Genomic DNA, 25317 nt, shown 5'->3' with positions numbered 1-25317 from the left:
TTTAAAGTACTCCAAAGCTTTTTTCCATCATACTTTTTATAATTTATCTTAGTTTCATAATACAATTTTCTGTTTAGTCACATAATTTCTCAATTTGCAATATGTTTTCCAATCAGATGTGCAGCCAGACGTATTTGCCACTCACTCCCCTTGCTTCATTTCTCTCAACCATACAGTTTTTCAATTCCTTATCAATCCATGGGGCCTTCACAGTTTTAACAGTCAGTTTCCTAATAGGTGCATGCTTATTGATAACTGGAAGTAACAATTTCATAAATGCATCAAGTGCAGCATCTGGATGCTCCTCATTACAAACATCAGGCTACCAAATCTTCTTTACATCTTCAACATAGGAATCATTACAAAACCTTTTTTATGATCTCTTATACAATATTTTAGGCTCAGCCTTTGGAACCTTGGCTTTTCTGGATATAGACACTATATTATGGTCACTACATCCAATGGGTGTGGATACAGCTTGAGAGCAAAGTTCTGCAGCATTAGTAAAGATATGATCAAGACACTGATGTAGTTCCTGTACTTTTTGTAAACACTCTGGTAGGTTGATATTAGCTTTATCTCTATGGAGTGTTTGAGCTAATTCCATCAATACTGTTGATAGTGTAGCCTATTACTCAAATAGCTGGATAGAGCTGTTATCATCCTACCAGAGCGTTTACAAACAGTACAGGAACTATATCATCCAAGTGTATTGATCATATCTTTACTAATACTGCAGAACTTTGTTCTAAAAATAGTTTGAATGGAGCAGAGCGGAGCGGCCCATTCATTCTAATGTGAGCACTTCACCTGTGTTATACTCCCACAGCGTAATTATACCAGACAGCTAACGGAAATGTGTTTTACCCTCTAATGTCAGATCGCTTCTCTTTTAATAATCCCAGCATATCAAACAACACCACAGCCTCTGACAGAGTTGATTAGCCCTTAATAGAACATATAGCAGCAGTCATGGATATCTGGTTGGTTATTATATCTCACACACTGTTATATAGCTCTCACACTGACGTAAGCGTCTACATAACTCCATATCAGAAGGGTCAGAGGTTACGGTCCCTTGTCAGAGGGTAATTAACATGCTCGGCACATTCATTGAATTCTACTCTAGTCTGGATGTAAAAATGGAAGTCTGTTTAACTCTGATTAGTATCACTAATTGACACATTGGCACACTCATAAGAGTATGACGCCCTGATTGGTGATGAAATCTGGTGAGGTCTTTCTTTCTGTCTGAACTCTGTGACTGTTTCCAGGGCCAAGAAAAACGTTTAAACAGCAGGAGAGTAAAAGTTCCATTCTAAGGATTTTCCACCTATAGCCTACTGTACATGAATGATTTCACACACATGATTTCACATTTCAAATTTCACATGTGAAATCATGTGAAAACGTGTTTTTGGAACACTTCACGTGACATTTCACATGTGAAAAACGTGTTTTTGGAACACTTCACATGTAAAAACTAAAATGTGTCATTATGATACATACACAGTGCTTTTAACATACAGTGTTTTCAACTTACACTTTACTATATTGTGCATGTTTATATATACAGTAATTATTTTTCAACATGTCCTCACAACCTCTTGGTTCAAAGCATTCTGATCTTTCTGCTGTGCCACCACATCTGTGTCAATGACTGATTTCACCTGTATTCCTGCAGCATTGGTAAAAATACACTCAAGAAAAACTATTATATTTATCATAGTGATTCAGGAGTAACATTGAAACAGAATAATATGCCGCACCAACATTAGACAACTAAACAGAAAACCCTTAAATTGCTGAAATAAGTAAATTAAATCAATGATGAGAGGAGTCAGATTAACTGATAACTAAAATAGCAGTGCAGATGGCACTCTTTTGCTAAGTGCAGAGATGTTTTACAGGTAAGGAATGTGTAGGGGAATGTTACAGACTTTGTGGAACAGCAGAAAGATCAGTGCAGCTCAAATTAGGAGGTTGTGAATTCAAATATTTTATATACCCTACCAGTTGAAAGTTTGGACACACCTACTCATTCAAGGGTTTTTCTTTATTTTTACTATTTTCTACATTATAGAATAATAGTGAAGACATCAAAACTATGAAAAAACACATATGGAATCATGTATTAACACCAAAAAATAGCCACCCTTAGCCTTGATGACAGCTTTGCACACTCTTGGCATTCTCTCAACCTGCTTCATGAGGTAGTCACCTGGAATGCATTTCAATTAACAGGTGTGCCTTCTTAAAAGTTAATTTGTGGAATTTATTTCCGTCTTAATGTGTTTGAGCCAATCAGTTGTGTTGTGACAAGGTAGGGAGGGTATACAGAAGACAGCCCTATTTGGTAAAAGACCAAGTCCATATTATGGCAAGAACAGCTCAAATAAGCAAAGAGAAATGACAGTCCATCATTACTTTAAGACATGAAGGTCAGTCAATACGGAAAATGTCAAGGTGTAGTTCCCACCGTAAAGCATGGAGGAGGAGGTGTTATGGTGTGGGGTGCTTTGCTGGTGACACTTTCTGTGATTTATTTAGAATTCAAGGCACACTTAACCAGCATGGCTACCACAGCATTCTGCAGCGATAAGCCATCCCATCTGGTTTGGGCTTAGTGGGACTATCATTTGTTTTTCAACAGGATAATAACCCAACACACCTCCAGGCTGTGTAAGGGCTATTTTACCAAGAAGGAGAGTGATGGAGTGCTGCATCAGATGACCTGGCCTCTACAATCCCCCGACCTCAACCCAATTGAGATGGTTTGGGATGAGTCGGATGGCAGAGTGAAGGAAAAGCAGCCAACAAGTGCTCAGCATATGTGGGAAAAGCATTCCAGGTGAAGCTGGTTGAGAGAACGCCAAGAGTGTGCAAAGCTGTCATCAAGGCAAAGGGTGGCTATTTGAAGAATCTCAAATATAAAATATATTTTGATTTGTTTAACACTTTTTTGGTTACTACATGATTCCATATGTGTTATTTCATAGTTTTGAGGTCTTCACTATTATTCTACAATGTAAAAAATAGTAAAAGTAAAGGAAAACTCTTGAATGAGTAGCTGTGTCCAAACTTTTGACTGGTACTGTATATTATGTGACTCTTTTGTCGTTTACTTTTACTTAATTTTCTCGAAATGTATCCTCTATAATTTCTTACAACCGACAATAACTTTTGAACATCAGATCAGCAGTTTTCTCAATTCCGGCTTCAACTTCGACTCATCTGCCCTGGTCTCTTTCTGTAATTCCGACCCAATTTTCAGGCAACCCAAGAGGAAACACCAACGTTACAGAGGCAAGAGAGGGAGGGATCCTGGTGAGATTAAGGCAAAGGGAGAACAGGCCACCTCTTCCCTCCATTCTACTGGCCAGTCAGTTGATAATAAGATGGATGACCTCCGATTGCGGATTTGCTACCAACAGGACTCTCGAAACTGCAATATTCTCTGCTTTTCTGAAACATGGCTCTCGGACAAGAAACCCCCCATGGCTATCCAACTTGATGGATTCTCCATTCACCATGCCGACAGGACAATGCTGTCGGGGAAATCAAGGGGGGAGAAGTTTGCCTCTTCATCAACAACAACTGGTGTGCTGACTCGAGTGTGGTGGAAGTGTTGACCCATTGTTCACCCATCTTGTAATACCTGATGGTCAAATGCTGACCCTTTTACCTCCCGAAGTGAGTTTTCAGCTGTGACTGTTCTATACATTCCAGCTCAGGACAAGAAAAGTAACACGCTGGCACTTAACAAACTGTACGAGGCTATAACCAAGCAGGAAAACTTACATCCAGAGGCTGCTTTTCTGGTTGCCTGCAATTTTAATTCCACGTCATTAAGACACGTAATGCCCAACTTCCATCAACACGTCTCCCTCACCACTAGGGGTGATAAAGTCCTAGACCACTGTTATTCTACCCACAGGTAAGCATACAAGGCCCTCCCACGTCCGTCATTTGGCAAATCAGATCATGACTCACGTACTCCTGCTTCCTATTTACAAGCAGAAGCTCAAACAGGAATTACCCATGACTACCTCCATTAAGAAATGGTTTCCAGAATGAGAGATTATGCTACAGAACTGCTTTGCTAGCGCTGATTGGAATATGTTTCGGCACTCCGCCGATAACATCGACAGACAACAAGCTAACCACGTCCATCACCGGCTTCATTAGGAAATGCATCGGCGACGTTGTCCCCACAGTTAAGGTTTGCTGCTTCCCCAATCAAAAGCCCTGGATTACCACTGAGGTTGGTGCTAAACTAAAGGATAGGGCTACCGCACACAGGGCTATCGCAGACAACCCAGAGGCTATGGCTGAAGACAGGAACAAGTACAAGAAGTTCCGCTATGACCTCCACAGAGTCATCAAATGAGCAAAAGCACAATATAGGAATAAGGTGGAACCATATTACACAGGCTCCACTGCCCGCCGCATATGGCAAGGGCTACAGTCCATTACTGATTTACAAAGGAAGACCCAGCCGTGATCTGCCCAACGATGCCTCTCCACCAGACGAACTCAAAGCATTTTATGCACGCTTTGATAATAACAACATCATGCCAGATGTGAGGGCCGCCACCGACCCAGAAGATTGGGAGATCTCACTCTCAGAGGCCGACGTGAGTCTTTAACCAGGGCGCGTTCTCAGAAAATGTGCAGAACAGCTGGCAGGTATATTCTCTGTAATTTTCAACCTCTCCTTGTCACAGTCTGTAATCCCCACATGTTTTAAGATGACCACCATCATTCCTGTTCCCAAGAACTCTAAGGCTTCATGCCACAATGGCTACCTCCCTGTAGCCCTCACATATGTAATCATGAAGTGCTTTGAGAGGCTGGTTATGGCACACATCAGCACCATCATCCCAGACACCCTAGACCCACTCCAATTTGCATACCGCCCCAACAGATCCATAGACGATAAGAGGAATACCTATGTGAGAATGCTGTTCATTGACTACAGCTCAGCATTCAACACCATTGTCCCCTCCAAGCTCCTCACCAAGCTTAGAACCCTGAACACCTCCCTCTGCAACTGGATCCTGGACTTCCTGACGGGCCGACCCTAGGTGGTGAGGGTAGGCAAGATTACCTCCGCCCCGCTGACCCTCAACACGGGGGCCCCACAGGAGTGTGTGCTTAGTCCCCTCCTGGACTCCCTGTTCACCCACGACTGTGTGGTCACGCATGACTCCAACAATATCATAAAGTTTGCTGACGACACGACGGTGGTAGGCCTGATCACCGGCGACGATGAGACAGCCTACAGGGAGGAGGTCAGTGACCTGGCATCGTGGGGCCGGAACAACAACCTCTCCCTCAACGTCAGTAAGACCAAGGAGCTGTTTGTGGACTACAGGAAACAGGAGGGCGAGCACGCCCCCATCCACATTGACGGGGCTGCAGTGGAGCAGGTCGAGAGCTTCAAGTTCCTCTGTGTCCAAAAAAGAACTTAAAATGGTCCACACATACGCACGCAGTCGTGAAGAAGGCGTGACAGTGCCTCTTGCCCCTCAGGAGGTTGAAAAGGTTTGGCACGGGCCCTCAAATTGTCAAAAAGTTTTACAGCTGTACCATTGCGAGCATCTTGACTGGTTTTATCACTGCTTGGTATGGCAATAGCACCGACCAACAGAGCAGATTAACTGGAACGACATTCCCTCTCATGGGAGATCAAAAAGAGCTAGCTGAATGCCCCTTTAATAAGCCACACCTGCAATCTTCTGATAGGCTGCCGCTGCTACACTAGGCATTTTTAACTAAAATACTTCTAGTAAGTTGTACTCAAAGTCAATGAAAAGTCATTATTACTTACAATTTGTATGTGGTACTGACTCAAAACTAAATGAGAAGTCACACCAACTATTTATTTTAAAGATGTGATAACAAATGGACTTTCTTTCCCAGCATGCTCTACTGCGGGTTGATTTTTTTGGAATTGTTTTTCATATCTGTGTTTTTGCATGTACATTGAGTGATTGATTGAGTCAATGTTATGCTACACAAAGCTAAATAATAGTTTTCTAAACTAATCCAATCATTGAATTTCTGCACTGGTTACTGAAATGGTAGTTACCTCCCACTGTTCTTAACCCTGGCAGTCATAATGAAAGCAGGTTGCAGGTGAATACAAATGTCAACTGTTGGCTAGCCTAACGCTATGTAAGCCAGCATAATGTGATTTACAGTTTACAAAATTCTGGTAAATTTCCAATGTTTTCCAGAAATCCTGGTCCCAAGATTTGTGGAATTTTGCAACCGTACTTGCAGGGCTGATGTGGCCTGTAAACTATGAGTTTCAGGCCATTGTATAAGGCCTTATGACATATGTAATGGTTCAATTATTATGATAACTTTCACCTAGGAACTCACTTGGTGAAGGCCACAGGACTGAAAATGAATGAATTCTACAATGTCTCTGTCACTAGCAAACACAGTCATGGGTGGTAACTCTACAATTCAATCGAAAAGGCACACTGGGAAATTGTTGGAGGCGTGGCTTAGTGGGGGTGTTAAATGTAAGTATGCCTTACAAAAAAAACTGCATTTGTATTACTCACTTGAAGGTAGTACTGCTCACTTCAGCTATTTAAGTTTCTTAACTTAATCGGTTTCCTTAAAATGTTTGAGTAGCCAGAACTTATCCGGTTTTACAGTGTACTAGTAATGGGATGATTGATTCCCGGAATTCCAATGCTCCGATGTAATTTTCAAAGCACTACTGAGTCGCCACAATGTACCGATGCCCGTTTCACAAGTATCATTATCACGTGATCAAAGATGTCCAAAGCTTCGTTTAATCACGTGGTTTTTCAAACCGTGTGTTGAAAAATGGGAGATCCAATTGATTTTGCCGCGGTTACGGTGCTTCGATTCCAAGTTGGTTTCAAACACTGACCTCTACTTGACACTGTACTTACAATATATAGTTAGGGATTTTTTATGCAGAGTCACCTGAATGGTAGCTCAGCAAGTAGAATCAGGGTCTTCGGGACCAGAACCAGACGACAGGGAAAGGTGTCGAATCTTGGTGAAGGCATATTATTTAGAAAAATAGTTGTGACACCACACTTTCTGCACATTGTTGTTCAAACTATTTGTTTTATTTAGTAAAGTATAAGCTTCTATCCTAAATAATGCCATAGATTCACAGTTTTTTACAGCAACAAAAAAGGGATTGGGATTCACAGCAAAAAAGGGACACATCACAGAAGGTGCGAACCTGTAACAGATAGTAGGCTACTAAGACCCACGATTAACCACTGCGTCTTGGAGATTTGATATATTGTGGAATAAATCTCTTTATGAACTTCAACTGCTTTTCATTGCTGACCAGCAGATGTCACTAATGTCCATTGTGTTAAAACCTCAGAGTAATAAACCTTTTTCTGGCACAAGTAATGTTGCATGTTGTCAACAGAAGAGTCAGTGAAAGCACAGTAGGTTACTGGCATGTATTGCTAGTGGCAGTAAGTTGCCTGTAAGTTACTGGAAACGATTTGCCAGTAACTGATTTAGAATTGTACAATAACTTACTGACAAATGGTTTCCAGTTAAGAAATTACTAATTCACACTAACTTCTGGCAACAAGTTGCCATTAAATTACTGGAACATCTTTAAAGTACAGCGCATCAGTGACACATCCTTATAAAACATTTGCAGACCAGACAGCGAAAAAAGGAGGTGCTCAACTTGTATTGGCATAACCATCAAACACTTAAATTGCTACAACACTTCCACTGACAGTTGGCACAAATACACATATATTTGACCACGCCCCAAATATACTACTGAGCCCCACCTGTACATTGCCCCCACCTACCAAAGCGCAGTGATGATCGTACCTTATATTCAAAATATTGGGTAGAAAATTATCCCATTGTACCTACAAGGTACCAAACTGTACCATGTGAGGTTTCTGGGTAGGAAGTCTGGGGGGCAGGAGTGGAACAGGGGGAGCAGGTAGCTGCCTAATGGTGGCGATTCAGTAGTGATGTGGAAACAAAGCTTCCTGAAGCATTGAGCATTTCCAGCCAATTGTGTCGAAAATAGGTTCATTACTCAAGGCTTTGATCAACACGTTGTACACGAGTGGCACCTGCTGGTCAAAATAATTTAGAATAGCATATTATTATAGATGACATCGCACACACCGTAATGCGAGCGCAGGGTAGCCTTTTTGTCTTCAGGTGGTTGTTCAACAAAACGAAGCTTCGGACGTCATTGATCACGTGTTTCTGATAAAGTGATACAACCATCGGCACACTGCTTCGAAGTAAACTGCTTAGCGATTTCGACGCATGCCTCGGAGCTCCAGTATCAAACGTAACATCACTACCATTCAGCGGCCTGATGGTCTGGGGGTGAAAGCTATTGGGGGGCAGGACGGGGGACAGGGGGAGCAGGTAGCTGCCTAGTGGTGGATATTCAGCAACCTGATGATCTGGGGGTAGAAACTATTGGCCAGTCTGACAGTTTTTGCCATGATGCTCCTATACTGCCCGCATCTGAGTAATGGAAGTGGGGAGAACAGGCTGTGTCTCGGGTGGCTGAGGTCCTTGATGATCTTCTTGGCCTTCCTGCTACATCTGGTGTTGTAGGTGTCCTGGAGGGCAGGCAGTGTGCACCCAATGGTGCATTCAGCTGAGTGTACCACCTCCTGTAGAGCCTTGCGGTCAGCGGCGGTGGAGTTGCCCTACCAGGCTGTGATGCAGCCCGACAGTATGCTCTTGATGGTGCTCCTGTAGAACACTGTGAGGGCCCTCGGGGACAGGCCAAATTTCTTCAGCCTCCTGAGCCTCCTGCCCAGCCTGGTTCCCAGCAGTCGTGGGTATACAGGGAGTGCAGGAGGGTACTGAGGACGCACCCTTGCGGGGCCCCATTGTTGAGGATCAGTGTGGAGGAGGTAATGTTGCCTACCTTCACCACCTGGGGACTGCCCGTCAGGAAGTCCAGGATCCAGTTGCATGGGGAGGAGTTCAGTCCCAGGGCCGTGAGCTTTGTAGTGAGAATTTCAGAAAACACAACAGCTAGCTGGTCTGCACATGCTCTGAGGGCATGGCTATGGATGCCGTCTGGCCCGGCAGCTTTGCGAGGGTTGACACGCTTGAATGACTACATACAGTACGTCCTCCGTGGAGACCGTAGGCACGTAGCCCTCGTTGTCGTCAAGGGCTCTCCTCGGCAGCTCAGAGTCGTTATACTCGAAGCGTGAGAAAAAGGTGTTTAGCTCGTCCGGTAGGGCGGGGTTGGTGTCTGCGCCGTGACTGGCTTTCTTTTTGTAATCCAGGATTGATAGAAGCCCCTGCTACATACTTTGTCCCTGCTATATACTGTTTCGCCATCTTGATCGATCTGCGTAGGTCATATTTGCACTGTTTAACCATACAATTGTCCCTGGTAACCTTGCCGTGTTTATAAGCAGCATCTCTCTCCTTCAGTTTCCCCGACAAGGCTGACATCAATCCACGGTTTTTGATTTGGGTAAGTTTTGAAACACATCATCAATGCATTTTTTGATGAATCCGGTGAATGAGTTGGCATATTTATTGATGTTATCCCCAGAGTCGCCCTAGAAAATATTCCAGTCCACGTGATCAAAACAATCTTGGAGCATGGATTCTGATTGGTCAGACCAGCGTTGTACAGATCTGACCACCGCAACTTCCCTCTTGAGTCTTTGTTTGTAGGAGGAGCAAAATGGAGTCGTAGTCAGATTTGCCGAAAGGAGGACGGGAGAGATCCTTGTCGAAAAGGTGTGTAGCAATGGAATTTCCATGAGTTGGACAGTCAATGTGTTGATAGTAATTCGGGAGCAAGGACGTCAAATTACTTTTGTTAAAGTCCCCCGCGACAATGAACTCTGAACTCTGCCTCCGGGTACGAGGTCTCCAGTTTGTTTAGGGTCCAATGAAGATCTTTGAGAGCATTTCTGGTGTCGACTTCGGGTGGGATGTACACAGCCGTGGCGATAATGCCTGAGAACTCTGTCGGAAGGTAAAAAGAGCAGCATTTGATGATCAAGTATTCGAAGTCGAGAGAGCACAAGCTCGAAGTTCCTGTACGTTTCCCCCATCGCACCACTAGTTATTGGTCATGATGCCGACACCACCGCCTTTGTTCTTGCCAGAGAGAGTCCGCTTCCTATCCGCTCGATGAACTGTAAAACCCGCTGGTTGTATATATTCCGTTTGCATGTCGGAGGAAAGCCAAGTCTCAGAAAAAAAGAGTATGTTGCAGAATCTGATCTCCCTCTGTAAGGAGTACCTCGCTCTGAGTTCTCCAAGTTCATTCACTAATGATTGAACATTGGCAAGTAGTATGCTCGGTAATGGAGGATGGGTTGCCCGGCGTCTCAAACTCACTAAGACCCCTCTACGTCTGCCTCTCTCAGCGTCTTCCTTTCCTTCTCTCTGGTAGGACTCCCAGGCTACCCGGCGCCTCATCGAAGAGACTAGACCATTGTTCCGCCACAGTGAGTACTCATCAATTCATATTCCAATAAGTAATACACAATACAGAGTAAGAAAATTTGAGAAAAACACTAGAAAAAACACTAGAAAAAGTAGAAATCTGCAAAGTTCAAGGCGAGGCTAGCATGTTCGTCGGCGTCATCTTGCCATAGGTCCTGGCTGACTCCATTAGATTTGATGTCCCTATATAAAAATTGTTTTATGTCCCTATATAAAAATAGCAAAAAATTTCAAATAATTGAGTGACAGGTTGGTGCAAAATCTGTATCTCTGCTGCGCTGTGTCAGCACAATGGATATAGCACGCTGCAGTGTGTGTAGGTGGGCTATGGAAAGCAACTGGGGTGGTATGACTCCTTTGGGTTTCCATAAAAAGCTAGAAAAAAAGCTTCTCATCTTAAGTGAATAACGTGATACGCCTCCACCTGTAATATTTGATTTTGATTTATAAGGGTGGGGTCAAGTTTATCGTTGAAGCTGCTTCACTCAGCTCTGCCTCACACCCCACCACTACAGAGTTTAGTTAGCGTCTTAGCTAGCTGTTTAAAGCATTGGTGTTATTAGTCTTAGCGGCCTATTTAGCTAGCTCGAACCAGGTAATCTGCCACTGCCACTATGGATATCAGAAATTGGCTTCGCCAAAGTATCCAAACAAAGCCAAAGGAGAAGGGGACACCTGGTTACTGTGTCAGTGGTTGTTAAAAGTTGTGACAGCATTGTGAAGTTCCTCTCTGACATCGAATGCCTTGCAAAAGTTTTTATCCCCCTTGGCGTTTTTCCTATTTTGTTGCATTACAACCTGTAATTTAAATGGATTTTTATTTGAATTTCATGTAATGGACATACACAAAATAGTCCAAATTGGAGAAGTGAAATGAAAAAAATAACTTGTTTCAAAAAATTCTAAAAAATTAATAACGGAAAAGTGGTGCATGCATATGTATTCACCCCCTTTGCGATGAAGCCCCTAAATAAGATCTGGTGCAACCAATTACCTTCAGAAGTCACATAATTAGTTAAATAAAGTCCACCTGTGTGCAATCTAAGTGTCACATGATCTGTCACATGATCTCAGTATATATACACTTGTTCTGAAAGGTATAGAGTCTGCAACACCACTAAGCAAGGGGCACCACCAAGCAAGCGGCACCATGAAGACCAAGGACCTCTCCAAACAGGTCAGGGACAAAGTTGTGGAGAAGTACAGATCAGGGTTGGGTTATAAAAAAATATCTGAAACTTTGAACATCCCACGGAGCACCATTAAATCCATTATTAAAAAATGGAAAGAATATGGCACCACAACAAACCCTGCCAAGAGAGGGCCGCCCACCAAAACTCACGGACCAGGCAAGGAGGGCATTAATCAGAGAGGCAACAAAGAGACCAAAGATAACCCTGAAGGAGCTGCAAAGCTCCACAGCAGAGATTGGAGTATCTGTCCATAGGACCACTTTAAACCGTACACTCCACAGAGCTGGGCTTTACGGAAGAGTGGCCATAAAAAAGCCATTGCTTCAAGAAAAAAATAAGCAAGCATGTTTGGTGTTCGCCAAAAGGCATGTGGGAGACTCCCCAAACATATGGAAGAAGGTACTCTGGTCAGATGAGACTAAAATTTAGCTTTTTGGCCATCAAGGAAAATGCTATGTCTGGTGCAAACCCAACACCTCTCATCACCCCGAGAACACCATCCCCACAGTGAAGCATGGTGGTGGCAGCATCATGCTGTGGGGATGTTTTTCATTGGCAGGGACTGGGAAACTGGTCCGAATTGAAGAATTGAAATACAGGGAAATTCTTGAGGGAAACCTGTTTCAGTCTTCCAGAAATTTGAAACTGGGACGGAGGTTCACTGGAGGACAATGACCCTAAGCAAACTGTTAAAGCAACACTTGAGTGGTTTAAGGGGAAACATTTAAATGTCTTGGAATGGTCTAGTCAAAGCCCAGACCTCAATCCAATTGAGAATATGTGATATGACTTAAAGATTGCTGTACACCAGCAGAATCCATCCAACTTGAAGGGGCTGGAGCAGTTTTGACTTGAAGAATGGGCTAAAATCCCAGTGTCTAGATGTGCCAAGCTTATAGAGACATACCCCAAGAGACTTGCAGCTTTTTTTGTCTTATTTCTTGTTTGTTTCACAATAAAAAAAAGTTGCATCTTCAAAGTGGTAGGCATGTTGTGTAAATCAAATGATACAAACCCCCCAAAAATCTATTTTAATTCCAGGTTGTAAGGCAACAAAATAGGAAAAATGCCAAGGGGGGTGAATACTTTCGCAAGCCACTGTATCTAACCATAACAAACATAACATATAATACCAAATCGTAGTGTCCCAGTCCCCGGATTTACATTTACTATGTTACGTCTAGTCTATGAGACCAGGCTGGCTAGCGGGTCACAGATCAGCCCAAATGACAGATCAGCCTCTCTCTTTCACTCTTAGGTGTGGTGCTGGCTCTGGATGCATGTGCCTACGTGCTACTGGGCCTTGTCATCCTGCTGATCAAGAGGAAGCTCCAGAGAGACCAGGAGTCAGCTGAGGGTGTGGAGCTTGAAAAACACCCAGCCATGGGGCTCTATAAGCAGGGTAAAACAGATTTGATGAGTTTGGTTGGAGCTGCACACAGGAACCACAGCGAGAGGTTCCATCTAAGAGAACCCTGCTGGAGAGTTCCATGGTCGTCTCTATAGTGATTGGATCGCTGTGGTTCCTGTGGTGCGTTAATTCCAGGTTGTAAGGCAACAAAATAGGAAAAATGCCAAGAGGGGTGAATACTTTCGCAAGCCACTGTACGCGTTCATACAACACAGATGTAAGAATCGAGGCTACAGGGCTGCTGAAAGCGGTAACAGACCCCGGCTTTAAGTTTACAGCCACCATGGTGCACAGAAACCTGTCTTCTCGATCCCCCAAACAAATTATTCCAGTCAAAAGCAACTAACAAATATCATACGCCCCAAAAATGCTAACCTCCCCTATTATTGGTGAGAGGTTAGCATGTCTTGGGAGTATGATATTTGTGCGTCTGTAACTTTCTCATTCATCAATATTCACGATTCATTCAGGACTATCCGTAATCATGGTAGCACCACATTAATGTAGAAGTGTTTAGCAACATATTCAATTCTTATTTACAATAAAAGTTACTCCACAATGACACAATACATTATTTACCATTAATTTCTATTGGGAACAAAATAATCTGAAACACAAACAAAACAAACAGCAAATGCATCCAATACATTTGTAGAGTCACACGCTTGATGTAATCATTGAGTGCTAGGAATATGGGACCAAATACTAAACTTTTGACTACTTCAATACATATATAAGTGAATTTGTCCCAATACTTTTGGTCCCCTAAAATGGGGAGACTATGTAGCCTACAAAAAGTGTTGTAATTTCTAAACGGTTCACCCGATATGGATGAAAATGCTCTCACATTAAAGCTGACAGTCTGCACTTTGAACTCATAGTCATTGTACAATTTCAAATCCAAAGTGCTGGAGCAAAGAGCCAAAGCAAAAATAATGTGTCACTGTATTGTGCCATATCACAACGTGTTGCTGTACTCATGAGTAGCATGATTTCTTTGTTTACTGTGTTTGTTTACTGTTAATGTAACTAGCCTAAATATAGATTGTGTCATGTTTTTATCGATCTGATATTTTGTTTACTAAGCCTACTTGGTACCGCTGTTTTGTTCTGTTCGCATTCATTCATTCGCATTTGCAGTTATGTCAGTATTCTAAGCCAAAATTCAGTATTTTTGTTTGCATGCATGAATAATTAGGCTACTACTTTCAGCATTTAGTTTGCATTATTATGGTAAAACAGTAGGGCGCTGTCCATTGTTCTGATACAGCGCAGCAGAGATAGGCTACAGATTTCTCGCCAACCTGTCACTTAAAAGCGTTCAATCAATGATCTCGGAGTCTCGGCATTTGAACTTTATGTTTATTGTGGTATAGCTTACAAAGTTATGCAAGTTTTTCAGAATACAGTAGCATACTGTCATTTTATAGAAATAACACTTTCATGTTGTTGTATATACTTTAGGCAAATATATTCTTGGCAATACACTAAGTGGCCAGTTTATTAGGTACATCCATCTAGTATCGGGTCGGACCCCCCTTTGCCTCCAGAACAGCCTGAATTCTTCGGTGCATGGAAACGTTGCTTAATTGGTATCAAGGGACCTAACGTGTAGCAGGAAAACATTCCCCACACCATTACACCAACGCCACCAGCCTGTACCGTTGACACCAGGCAGGATGGGGCTCATGCTGCTTATGCCAAATCCTTACTCTGCCACTCCTCAATTGTCCAGTGATTGCGTGTCCACTGGATACGTTTTTTCTTGTTTTTAGCTGATAGGAGTGTGGTTGTCTGCTGCAATAGCCCATCCATGACAAGAACCGACTAGTTGTACTGCGCTGTTATTTGCCTGTTTGTGGCCCACCTGTTAGCTTGTACGATTCTTGCCATTCTCCCATGACCTTTCATCAACGAGCTGTTTCCGCCCACAGGACTGCCACTGACTGGATGTTTTTTGTTTGTCGCACCATTCTCGGTAAACCCTAGACAATGTCTTGCGTGAAATGCCCTGAGATACTAGAACCGGCGCACCTGGCACTGACGATCATACCACGCTCAAAGTCACTTAGGTCACTTGTTTTACCCATTCTAAAGTGCCTGTCTGCCTGCTTTATATAGCAAGCCACTGCCACGTGACTTACTGTCTGTAGAAGCAAACCATTTTCGTGAATGGGGTGGTGTACCTAATAAACTGTATATTTATAGCCAATCTCCATTATGTCCACAGACTTGGTGATGCAGCAGGAACTTCAGGTAGCTAGCAACCAAAAGGTTGTGAGTTCAAATCCCAAGTGAGGTTGAGGCCCAAGTAATCAGCATACAACAGCATACTGTTCTTTAACATTAACACCTTAATTTAACTGTAAGAAATACAGTAACTTGTTGTAGATCTACTGTATTTTCACTGCAACCAGTGCTTGACTTGGGCAGGAGCTCAACTGAGCTGAGTACCGGCTCCTCAAATGTTCTACTGCTTGAGCTCCTGCACCTCTTATAGAATATTAGCTCAAAAATATTATGGAACTCCTGCACCTAAATGTAAACAGTATCGGCACCCAAAATGAGTACCGGCACCTATTTCAGTCCAAGTAAAGCACTGACCGCAACTAGACAAAAACCTCCAGGGGACCATGACACAGTGTTCTAAGAACGTTCTAAACATTTTCTTGGGGACGTCCCTGTAACAAACCGGGAAGAAGACAAAACCTGCAGGGGACCATGACTGTTTAAATAAAATGTATGTCAATTATGCCTTTTAAAATAAAATATTCTCATTGACATTTGACACCTGGGTTTTCACATGTGCTAAAATGTTGTCACATGTGTAGGTTCGTGGTATCACATGTTAAAACATGAGATCATGTTTCCAAATATGCTCACCCACACCCTGATCCCCAAATAAAGGATAGCCCCCTACAAAGGTCATTGTGGCCCAAGAGTTTAGGTTGAGAAGGAATTCAATCGGAGGGGCTGAAATTGAAACTGTCAGGGTGGTGGTAATGTTGGTTTGTATGCATGACAGATTGCCCAGCCACTCTCCCTATATTGATGGGGGGAAACTAGGGCATTCCTTATCACTGTTTCTGCAATGTTTTCTTTTTCCAAAGTAGTTTTTCTCATTCTGAAGGTTTTTATTTCTGTCTGGATGCCTCCACTCTCTATTTATATAACTAGTGATGCATGCTGGTGGCATCACTGTTTTGCTAGAGGAGAGACAGCCATTGATTGAACTGTCCCAATTTTGAAAATAATAAACATATAGTTTGAATATTCTGAAAATATTCTGGAGTAAAACATGCATGCTTTGCTAGTAGAGAGTTTTTTTCAATTTGCAAAGGAGTAAATCCTTATTCCCTGTCCTTTACGATCCAGTATTTACAGGTTTCTCTCTGCATAATGAAATGTACTTTTGACCTAGCAGCTTGCCATAGTTTGGTTACAAACAAGGAAGTGCATTACGTTGAAAATTCAGAGCAACAAACTAGTGAATGAAATGCATTTAAACACTGTATTGCTAGATTATTTTACATGAAACAATTTGGCTGTATACAGTGCAGTCCAGTAGAAACTGATACAATGAAATTGGGTATTATGGGTTAAGGACATTGCGCGAGAACTCCAACTTCTGTCAATGCAGGCATGCTAACTTGCTAGCTTAGCTGAACAGTGATGGCAGCAAATACAGAAAATAATAATATAATATGCCATTTAGCAGACGCTTTTATCCAAAGCGACTTACAGTCATGTGTGCATACATTTTTACGTATGGGTGGTCCCGGGGATCGAACCCACTACCCTGGCGTTACAAGCGCCATGCTCTACCAATTGCGCTACAGAGGACCACAAAAGAAAAGACATTCAAGTTTGTGGTCGTCGGTGGTGGCATTGCAGGTGTAACGTGTGCTGAGCAGGTGAGACCACTGTGCACTTTGTCAAACTGCCTGTAACATTGTCAACTTGACATGTTAAACTGTTGTGTGATTGTCTTTAACAGCTGGCCTCCCAGTTCCCATCAGCTGATGTTGCTCTCCTGACAGCAGCACCCCTGATTAAAGCAGTCTGCAACTTCAAACAGGTGATCATACACAGAAAGACTAGCTATCATGATTATTGAATTGTGTCAAAGATAAAAGTTATATTCTACTAGACTGTATTCTATTATAGACTACTAATCTGTTCAAAATAACATTTGTTTATGAGTTAATACTATAGCTATGTCTACAATAGATCTGTCCATAGTTCATCCAGTAATTCCTTATGCCCTAACGGTAACCCATACACTCCCCTCCCTGGCCAGGTATCTAAAACGCTGGAGGAGTTTGATGTGGAGGAGAGGCCCTCCAGTGTTCTAGAGGAAAAGTACCCCAACCTGAGAGTCATCCAGTCTGCAGTGAAGGCCCTTCATGCACAACAACACGTGAGTTTAAATAGTAAACACACACAGGCTGAAATGCATTAGATTAGGCTAATATATGGTATATTTATAATAATGTATACAGTTATATTATAGATATCTATATTAATATAACCTTTAAAACGTATTAATGTACACTACATGACCAAAAGTATGTGGACACCTGCTCGTCGAACATCTCATTCCAAAATCATGGGCATTAATGTGAAGTTGGTCCCCCCTTTGCTGCTATAACAGCCTCCACTCTTCTGGGAAGGCTTTCCACTAGATGTTGGAACATTTAGCCACGAGCATTAGTGAGGTCGGGCGATTAGGCCTGGCTCACAGTCGGCGTTCCAATTCATCCCAAAGGTGTTCGATGGGGTTGAGGTCAGGGCTCTGTGCAGGCCAGTCAAGTTCTTCCACACTGTTCTCGACAAACCATTTCTGTATAGACCTCGCTTTGAGCATGGGGGCATTGTCATGCTGAAACAGGAAAAGGCCTTCCCCAAACTGTTGCCACAAAGTTGGAAGCACAGAATCGTCTAGAATGTCACTGTATGCTGTAGCGTTAAGATTTCCCTTCACTGGAACTAAGGGGCCTAGCCTGAACCATGAAACACAGCCCCAGACCATTATTCCTCCTCCACCAAACTTTACAGTTGGCACTATGCATTCAGGCAGGTAGCATTCTCCTGGGGTCCGCCAAACCCAGATTTGTCCATCGGACTGCCAGATGGTGAAGCGTTTCCACTGCTCCAGAGTCCAATGGCGGCGAGCTTTACACCACTCCAGCCGATGCTTGGCATTGCACATGGTGATCTTAGGCTTGTGTGCGGCTGCTCGGCCATGGAAACCCATTCCATGAAGCTCCCGACAAACAGTTCTTGTGCTGACGTTGCTTCCAGAGGCAGTTTGGAACTGAGTGTTGCAACCGAGGACAGACGATTTTTAGGCGCTTCAGCACTCGGCGGTCACGTTCTGTGAGCTTGTGTGGCCTACCACTTCGCGGCTGAGCCGTTGTTGCTCCTAGACGTTTCCACTTCACAATTCCAGCACTTACAATTGACCGGGGCAGCTCTAGCAGGGCAGAAATTTGACGAACTGACTTGTTGGATAGGTGGCCACGTTGAAAGTCACTGAGCTCTTCAGTAAAGCCATTCTACTGCCAATGTTTGTCTATGGAGATTGCATGGCTGTGTGCTCGATTTTATACACCTGTCAGCAACGGGTGTGGCTGAAATAGCCGAATCCACTAATTTGAACTGGTGTCCACATACTTTTGTAATGCAGTGTACCGTTAGGTCCCAAGCATAAATCCCTATCCAACACTACCACCTTGTGGATGTCTTTTCGTGAATTACTATGTCACCCATTTCATACAGAGCATGCATACAGTACAGTATGTGCTATGAAAATGCAAGCATAACGTGATCTTCCTTCCTGCTTCTCTCAGACTTTGCTGACTGTGGATGGTCTGGAGATCCACTATGAGAAGCTGTGTATCTGTAGCGGGGGCAGACCCAAACTCCTTACCCAATGTGCTGGGGATACGAGACACAGACAGTGCCCAGGTACTTTACAATGGCTTCCCAGTACAGATTTGTTTCTTTAGCACCCATTCACTTCAGTTAATCTAGTACTCATGATGTCTTTTGTGCTGGCAGGAGTTTCAGAAGCGGTTATCCAAAGCCAAGCGAATTGTAGTCGTTGGAAACGGAGGGATTGCCTTGGAACTAGTGTGAGTATATCGACATTCTGCCATTCTTTTGTCTGAATTGGTCTTGTTCTAAAATCTCATATATTATAGTTAAATGTACTGTATATTGTGTTCAGGTATGAGGTGGAAGGTTGTGAGGTGATCTGGGCAGTGAAAGACAAGGCCATAAGAAACACCTTCTTCGACGCGGGAGCTGCCCAGTTCCTCATCCCCTCCCTGGACACAGACAAACCAGAGAGAGCTGCTACCTGTAAGAGGGCTCGCTACACAATAGAGGGGCCTGCAGCTACGCAGGGCCTTGCTGTAGGTGGAGGTAGCGACAGACAAGGCCAGAGTAGAGGGTTGGAGGAGCCAGGCAGTGCCCTGGGACCAGACTGGCATGAAGGCATCAGTCTGAGAGGAGCAGAGGAGGTCAGTGTGCCTCTGTGTGTTCACAATTATAGAACACAACTTTAATATTATATTGTTTTAGTAAAACAATTGTATTAGTTTATAGATGGTTTATGAATCTGTTATAAACAGATATAACACGTTGGTTGAAATGTGTCCATCCAGAGATGGGAATTTGTCTGGAACGGGGAAAGAAAGGTCAGCCTGGAGTTCATAGTAATAGTAATTCAAAGTAGCCCAAGTTGTTTTAACTCTTGCTGTGGCCAGGTGTCTCACAGGGTGTCAGTGGAGTACCAGTCTGAGGTGAAACAGATCTACACTCACCAGGACTTCCTGCTGTCACCACTTGCCTTACAGACAGCAGACACTGGTGGGAGGAACCTATGACTCTATGACAATGGAACATATACCAGTGTGAAAGAGATGGAAATAAGTGACTGAATATGATGTGCTGAAAATGTGTTCATTTCCATTAATCAAATAATGAATTATACTGAACAAAAATATAAACGCAACAATTTCAACGATTTTACTGATTTTCATATAAGAAAATCAGTCAATTGAAATAAATAAATTAGGCCCTAATCTATTGATTTCACATATGATTACAGATATGCATCTGTTGGTCACAGATACCTTTTTTAAAAAAGGTAGGGGTGTGGATCAGAAAACCACCATTTGACTCATGCATCGTGACACATGTCCTTCACATAGAGTTGATCAGGCTATTGATTGTGGCCTGTGGAATGTTGTGTCCCACTCCTCTTCAATGGCTGTGCGCAGTTGTTGGATATTGGCGGAAACACGCTGTCGTACACGTCGATCCAGAGAATCCCAAAAATGCTGAATGGGTGACATGTCTGGTGAGTATGCAGGCCATGGAAGAACAGGGACATTTTCAACTTCCAGGAATTGTGTACAGATCCTTGCGACATGGGGACGTGCATTATCATGCTGAAACATGAGGTGATGGCGGCAGATGAATGGCTTGACAATGGGCTTCAGGATCCCGTCACAGTATCTCTGTGCATTCAAATTGCCATCGATAAAATGCAATTTTGTTCGTTGTCCATAGCTTGGGGCACTCTGGGGCACTCTGTTCACAACGTTGACATCAGCAAACCGCTCGCCCACACGATGCCATACACGTAGTCTGCGGTTGTGAGGCCGGTTGGACGTACTGACAAATTCTCTAAAATGACGTTGGAGGCGGCTTATGTTAGAGAAATTAACATTCAATTCTCTGGCAACAGCTCTGGTGGACATGTTTGCAGTCAGCATGCCAATTGCACACTTCTTCAAAACTTGAGACATCTGTGGCATTGTGTTGTGTGACAAAATTGCACATTTTAGAGTGGCGTTTTGGCCCCAGCACAAGATGCACCTGTGTAATGATCATGCTGTTTAATCAGCTTCTTGATATGCCACACCTGTTAGGTGGATGGATTATCTTGGCAAAGGAGAAATGCTCACTAACAGGGATGTAAACAAATTTCTGCACAAAATTTGAGAAAAATACGCTTTTTGTGCATATGGAATATTTCCGGGATCTTTTATTTCAGCTCAAGAAAACATTACATTTGACATTTTAGTAGACACTCTTATCCAGAGCGACTCACAGTTAGTGAGTGCATACATTTTTCATACTGGCCCCCCGTGGGAAACGAACCCACAACCCTGGTGTTGCAAGCGCATTGCTCTACCAACTGAGCTACAGGGGACTTTACATGTTGCGTTTATATTTTTGTTCAGTGTAGTTCATTTATCTTTTCATCACTGTACTGTTTCCCCCTACTATAGGCTCTTGGCCAGTGTACGCTCAGCTGACCAATGGGAAGACGTTTGGCTGTGACTTCATCGTCAGTGCCACAGGAGTCGTGCCAAACACTGAACCTTTTCTCCATGGAAACCACGTAAGGAAAATAAGTAAAACAGATGCTAGATGTTTCATGTCATCCATTGTTTCATGACAACTCAGGCCACTTCTACTCAGAAGCAATATTTACCAATATTTGTCCATACATATTCTGTTCAGTTTGCGTTGGCTGAGGACTGGGTAGAGAGTGGACGACCACATGATGACATCAGAACCAGACATTTACGCTGCTGGAGACGTATGTACAGCAGGCTGGGAGCCAAGCCACCTCTGCCAGCAGGTAAACAGACCACACTGAATCTCTTTTAATCACGTTATGCTGCGCCTGACTATTCCTTTGGGTATGAGGCCTTTGGATTTTGTGGTGAACTATCCTGTCATCAATTCAGTTGCGATATATGACATGATATCCTGTATACATCTCTCTGTAGATGCGTTTGTGGACGCAGGCTCGTCAGATGGGCTGGTACGCAGGGCGATGTATGGCTGCTGATGTCCTGTCTGAAACCATAGAGCTGGACTTCTGCTTTGAACTCTTCTCTCACATTACAAAGTTCTTCAACTACAAGGTGTGTGAAGGCAAAGTTGCAATGCCTTTCTACATCAGTTGTTTATGTGTTGAATCTGCTTTAATGGTGTGTTCCCTGCAACTAGATGAATTTCCTGTCACGTTGTAATAATAAATCATCACTTGACTTGAAATGCTAAATAATGTGTGACCACTTGCTGTGCTGTTTTTCCTCCAGGTGGTTCTGCTGGGGAAGTTTAACGGCCAGGGTCTGGGTCTGAACCAGGAGTTGTTGGTGCGCTGTACCAAGGGCCATGAGTACATCAAGGTGGTGCTGAGCGGAGGGAGGGTGTTGGGAGCAGTCCTTATTGGAGAGACTGATCTGGAGGAGACCTTTGAGAACCTCATCCTCAACCAGATGGACCTAACACCCTACGGAGAGAAGAGCTACTCAACCCCAACATAGACATAGAGGACTACTTTGACTGAGCGTGTGTGTAGCTAACACCGTACGGGGGTTACTACTCAACCCCAACATAGAGGACTACTTTGACTGAGGGGCCAAGAACTTCCTCGTAAATCAATACTAAACTGGATGTCGTGTTTTAGCCCCGTTTATATCTGGTGCTAACGTGTCCTGATCTTGCCCACATTTTTAGACAGGTGTAGACGATTAAAAGAACTGATTGTGATCAGATCTTCCTGGCCACCTCTGGAGGTAGTCAGGGACACATTGTATCTGGAGAGTGTAAACAGATCTGGAATATCAAACCATTGAAATTGTCCCTCTAAAATCATTGACAGGTGGCACTATTGACTCAATGTGTCAATATTTGTTTTAACGTAAAACATTATTATTTTGAAACAATAGCTCTCAAATAATTTGCATACAGGGAGGGTCCAGGTCATCTGATAACAATGCAGACACAGCGGATAGATAGTCTTGTTCACACTGCAGCCCTTAATGCTCAAATCAGTTTATTTTTCAAATCCATTTTGGAATACTGACTGTCCAAACAGCAAAGTTACAAGTGACCAAATCGGATGTGTGTGTTCAGACAGCAGTAATTTGCTAACATGGCTATGCTAGTTGTCATAGTACCAACAGGTGTATGCACAGTGGTGTAGGCTGATTGGTGGTCTTGCTTGTGCTTCCTATCACTCAGAAGTGATGTACTGTAGCAAACTAAAGTGACAACAATGCCTGCCATGGACGTTTCCCAGTTGCTTTGAGTGTTCAAAATCATAGTATAAGAACAGAAGCTAGCTAGCTAGGTAGCCGTTTAGCTTTCTAGCACATTCACTAATTTGTTTGTAAACAATTAACAAGCTAGTTCACTACCACATGTTCTTGTCAAACTGTCAACAGAGTAGCTAGCAAGCAATACGATATGCCAAATAAGTCTAAAAACCACTTGAAGGCAAATAAATCAGATTTGACCGTTCAGACACAAGTCGCATATGGCAAGGAATCAGATTTGTATCTTAATTCAAATCACCTACGAAGGTGGTTTGAAATATCAGATTCCATGTGCTTTTTGGCAGTTCAGACTGCAAGAAAAATAACAGATTAAAATCAGATATGCATAATAATATTTTTGTCACTTCAAACTGCCAATGTGATCTTAAGAGACTAATTTTAATACCATGTGTAGATGCTGCAAATGTGTAGACTAGTGATGCGTGGGTCAGCTGTTTGTTCACCAGCACCCACCAGCAATTGCTAATAACCCATCCGCAACCGCCCGACAATATGTGATAGTGAAAATCTGAGGCCCACAGCCGACTCTAACCTGCAAATATAGAAAATGCGCTGTACAGTTCCCTTTTTTGTCCTTTTTGCCTCAGTGGATCGAAGTTAACTTTTTCTGGCCAAGTTCCCAAAAGCATTTGGTGCGCGTACAGTTAGGCCCTAAAGCTTAGGCCTACAAATTAATGCCAGATTTTAAAAAATGAAAGAAAAATCTAAATGTAGCCTATAGAAAATAATTGCACAATAATTATCCATTTATGGATTTGTTTTATGCATTGGTTTCTCTTTATTCAACCTGCACGCAACCAACTCCCCCATCATCCACACGGGTTATGAGTCAACCCGCGCGTGTGATCCATGTGTAGACGCTAATAATGATTGGATCATCTTGATTTTATCACGAAAACCACATTTTAATGCAAGGTGTAACCAGGGCTATAAATATACCTTTGTTGAGAAAGGGAATTGGCAAGTTTAGAACCTGTGACGTTCTGGTCCCTATCCCAGTGCCTAGTCTACTGCGCAAGCAATTGGGAGGGCACAACTTATTTTTTCACATATATAAAGCTGTTCAGTCAGGTAGAATTGTGATTAGTAAGGTTGGAACAAAAGCTGCATTGGCATTCGAACTGGCAACCTTGTGTGTCGCAACCCATGTTTAACACCCTCGAACTTACCTCCCTAAAGAAGGCTTTTCTTTATTTGACTCTCAGCTGTACACTCCACCCTTTGACCTGTCCATCGAGCTTTCATCCAACCAATCAATTCGTCCCTGAGTACCTCTGGAGACAGTCCGGAATATCTGATCACAATCAGTTATTTGAATTGTCTAAACCTGTCTAAAAATGTGGACAAGATCAGGACACGTGTTAGCACCAGGTATAAACGGGGCTCTTGACTGAGTCCTGCAAGGCCAAGAACAGATTTGCATATCAATATCAAACCTCAAATTAACATTGTTTACAAGCCAAGGGTTATTATGATTAATCTGCTGTGCACTGTAAGAAAAAAATATCTGGGGTGAATTGAACCAACATATACTTTAAAAAAATGTATCCAAGTCATTTTACCAAACAAGTTAAGAATAAATCAAAATCAATATGTTGCATAAAAGAAGTATATATGGATAAATTATTGCAACAAAGTTTTTAGAGGATTGTGGGTAATTCAACATTTGTAGACTTTCTTTTACACAATGTTGTATACATGTTTGAAGAAAGAAAAGTATATTTATATATTAGGATTAAGCAGCTTGTTGTGTAATGGATCATGATGAACAGATATTAAAACAGTCATTCAATGGCGAGACCACCCATTTCCACCATCAGCACCCTAAATGACAGAGGCAAATGCAGCACATTGTAATGCTTGCAGTTCTACCTCCAGTTACTGCAGGTGGATTGAGCACTTAACAATACATTTACATTACATTTACGTCATTTAGCAGACACTCTTATCCAGAGTGACTTACAAATTGGTGCATTCACCTTATGATAGCCAGTGGGACAACCACTTTACAATTATTTATTATTATTTTGTTATATATTTTATGGGGGGGGGGGGGGTAGAAGGATTACTT

General features: G+C 42.8%; 1 pseudogene; it reads left to right on the top strand.

The window, feature by feature from the left end:
- Positions 1-4574: 4574 nt before the first annotated feature.
- LOC121546619 lies at positions 4575-23021 on the top strand (annotated as a pseudogene).
- The last annotated feature ends 2296 nt before the right edge of the window (positions 23022-25317 follow it).

Source organism: Coregonus clupeaformis, unplaced genomic scaffold, assembly GCF_020615455.1.
Source record: "Coregonus clupeaformis isolate EN_2021a unplaced genomic scaffold, ASM2061545v1 scaf0013, whole genome shotgun sequence".
Classification (NCBI taxonomy): Eukaryota; Metazoa; Chordata; class Actinopteri; order Salmoniformes; family Salmonidae; genus Coregonus; species Coregonus clupeaformis.
The sequence above is the reverse complement of the archived record's forward strand: the minus strand, read 5'-3'. Positions and strand labels throughout refer to the sequence as shown.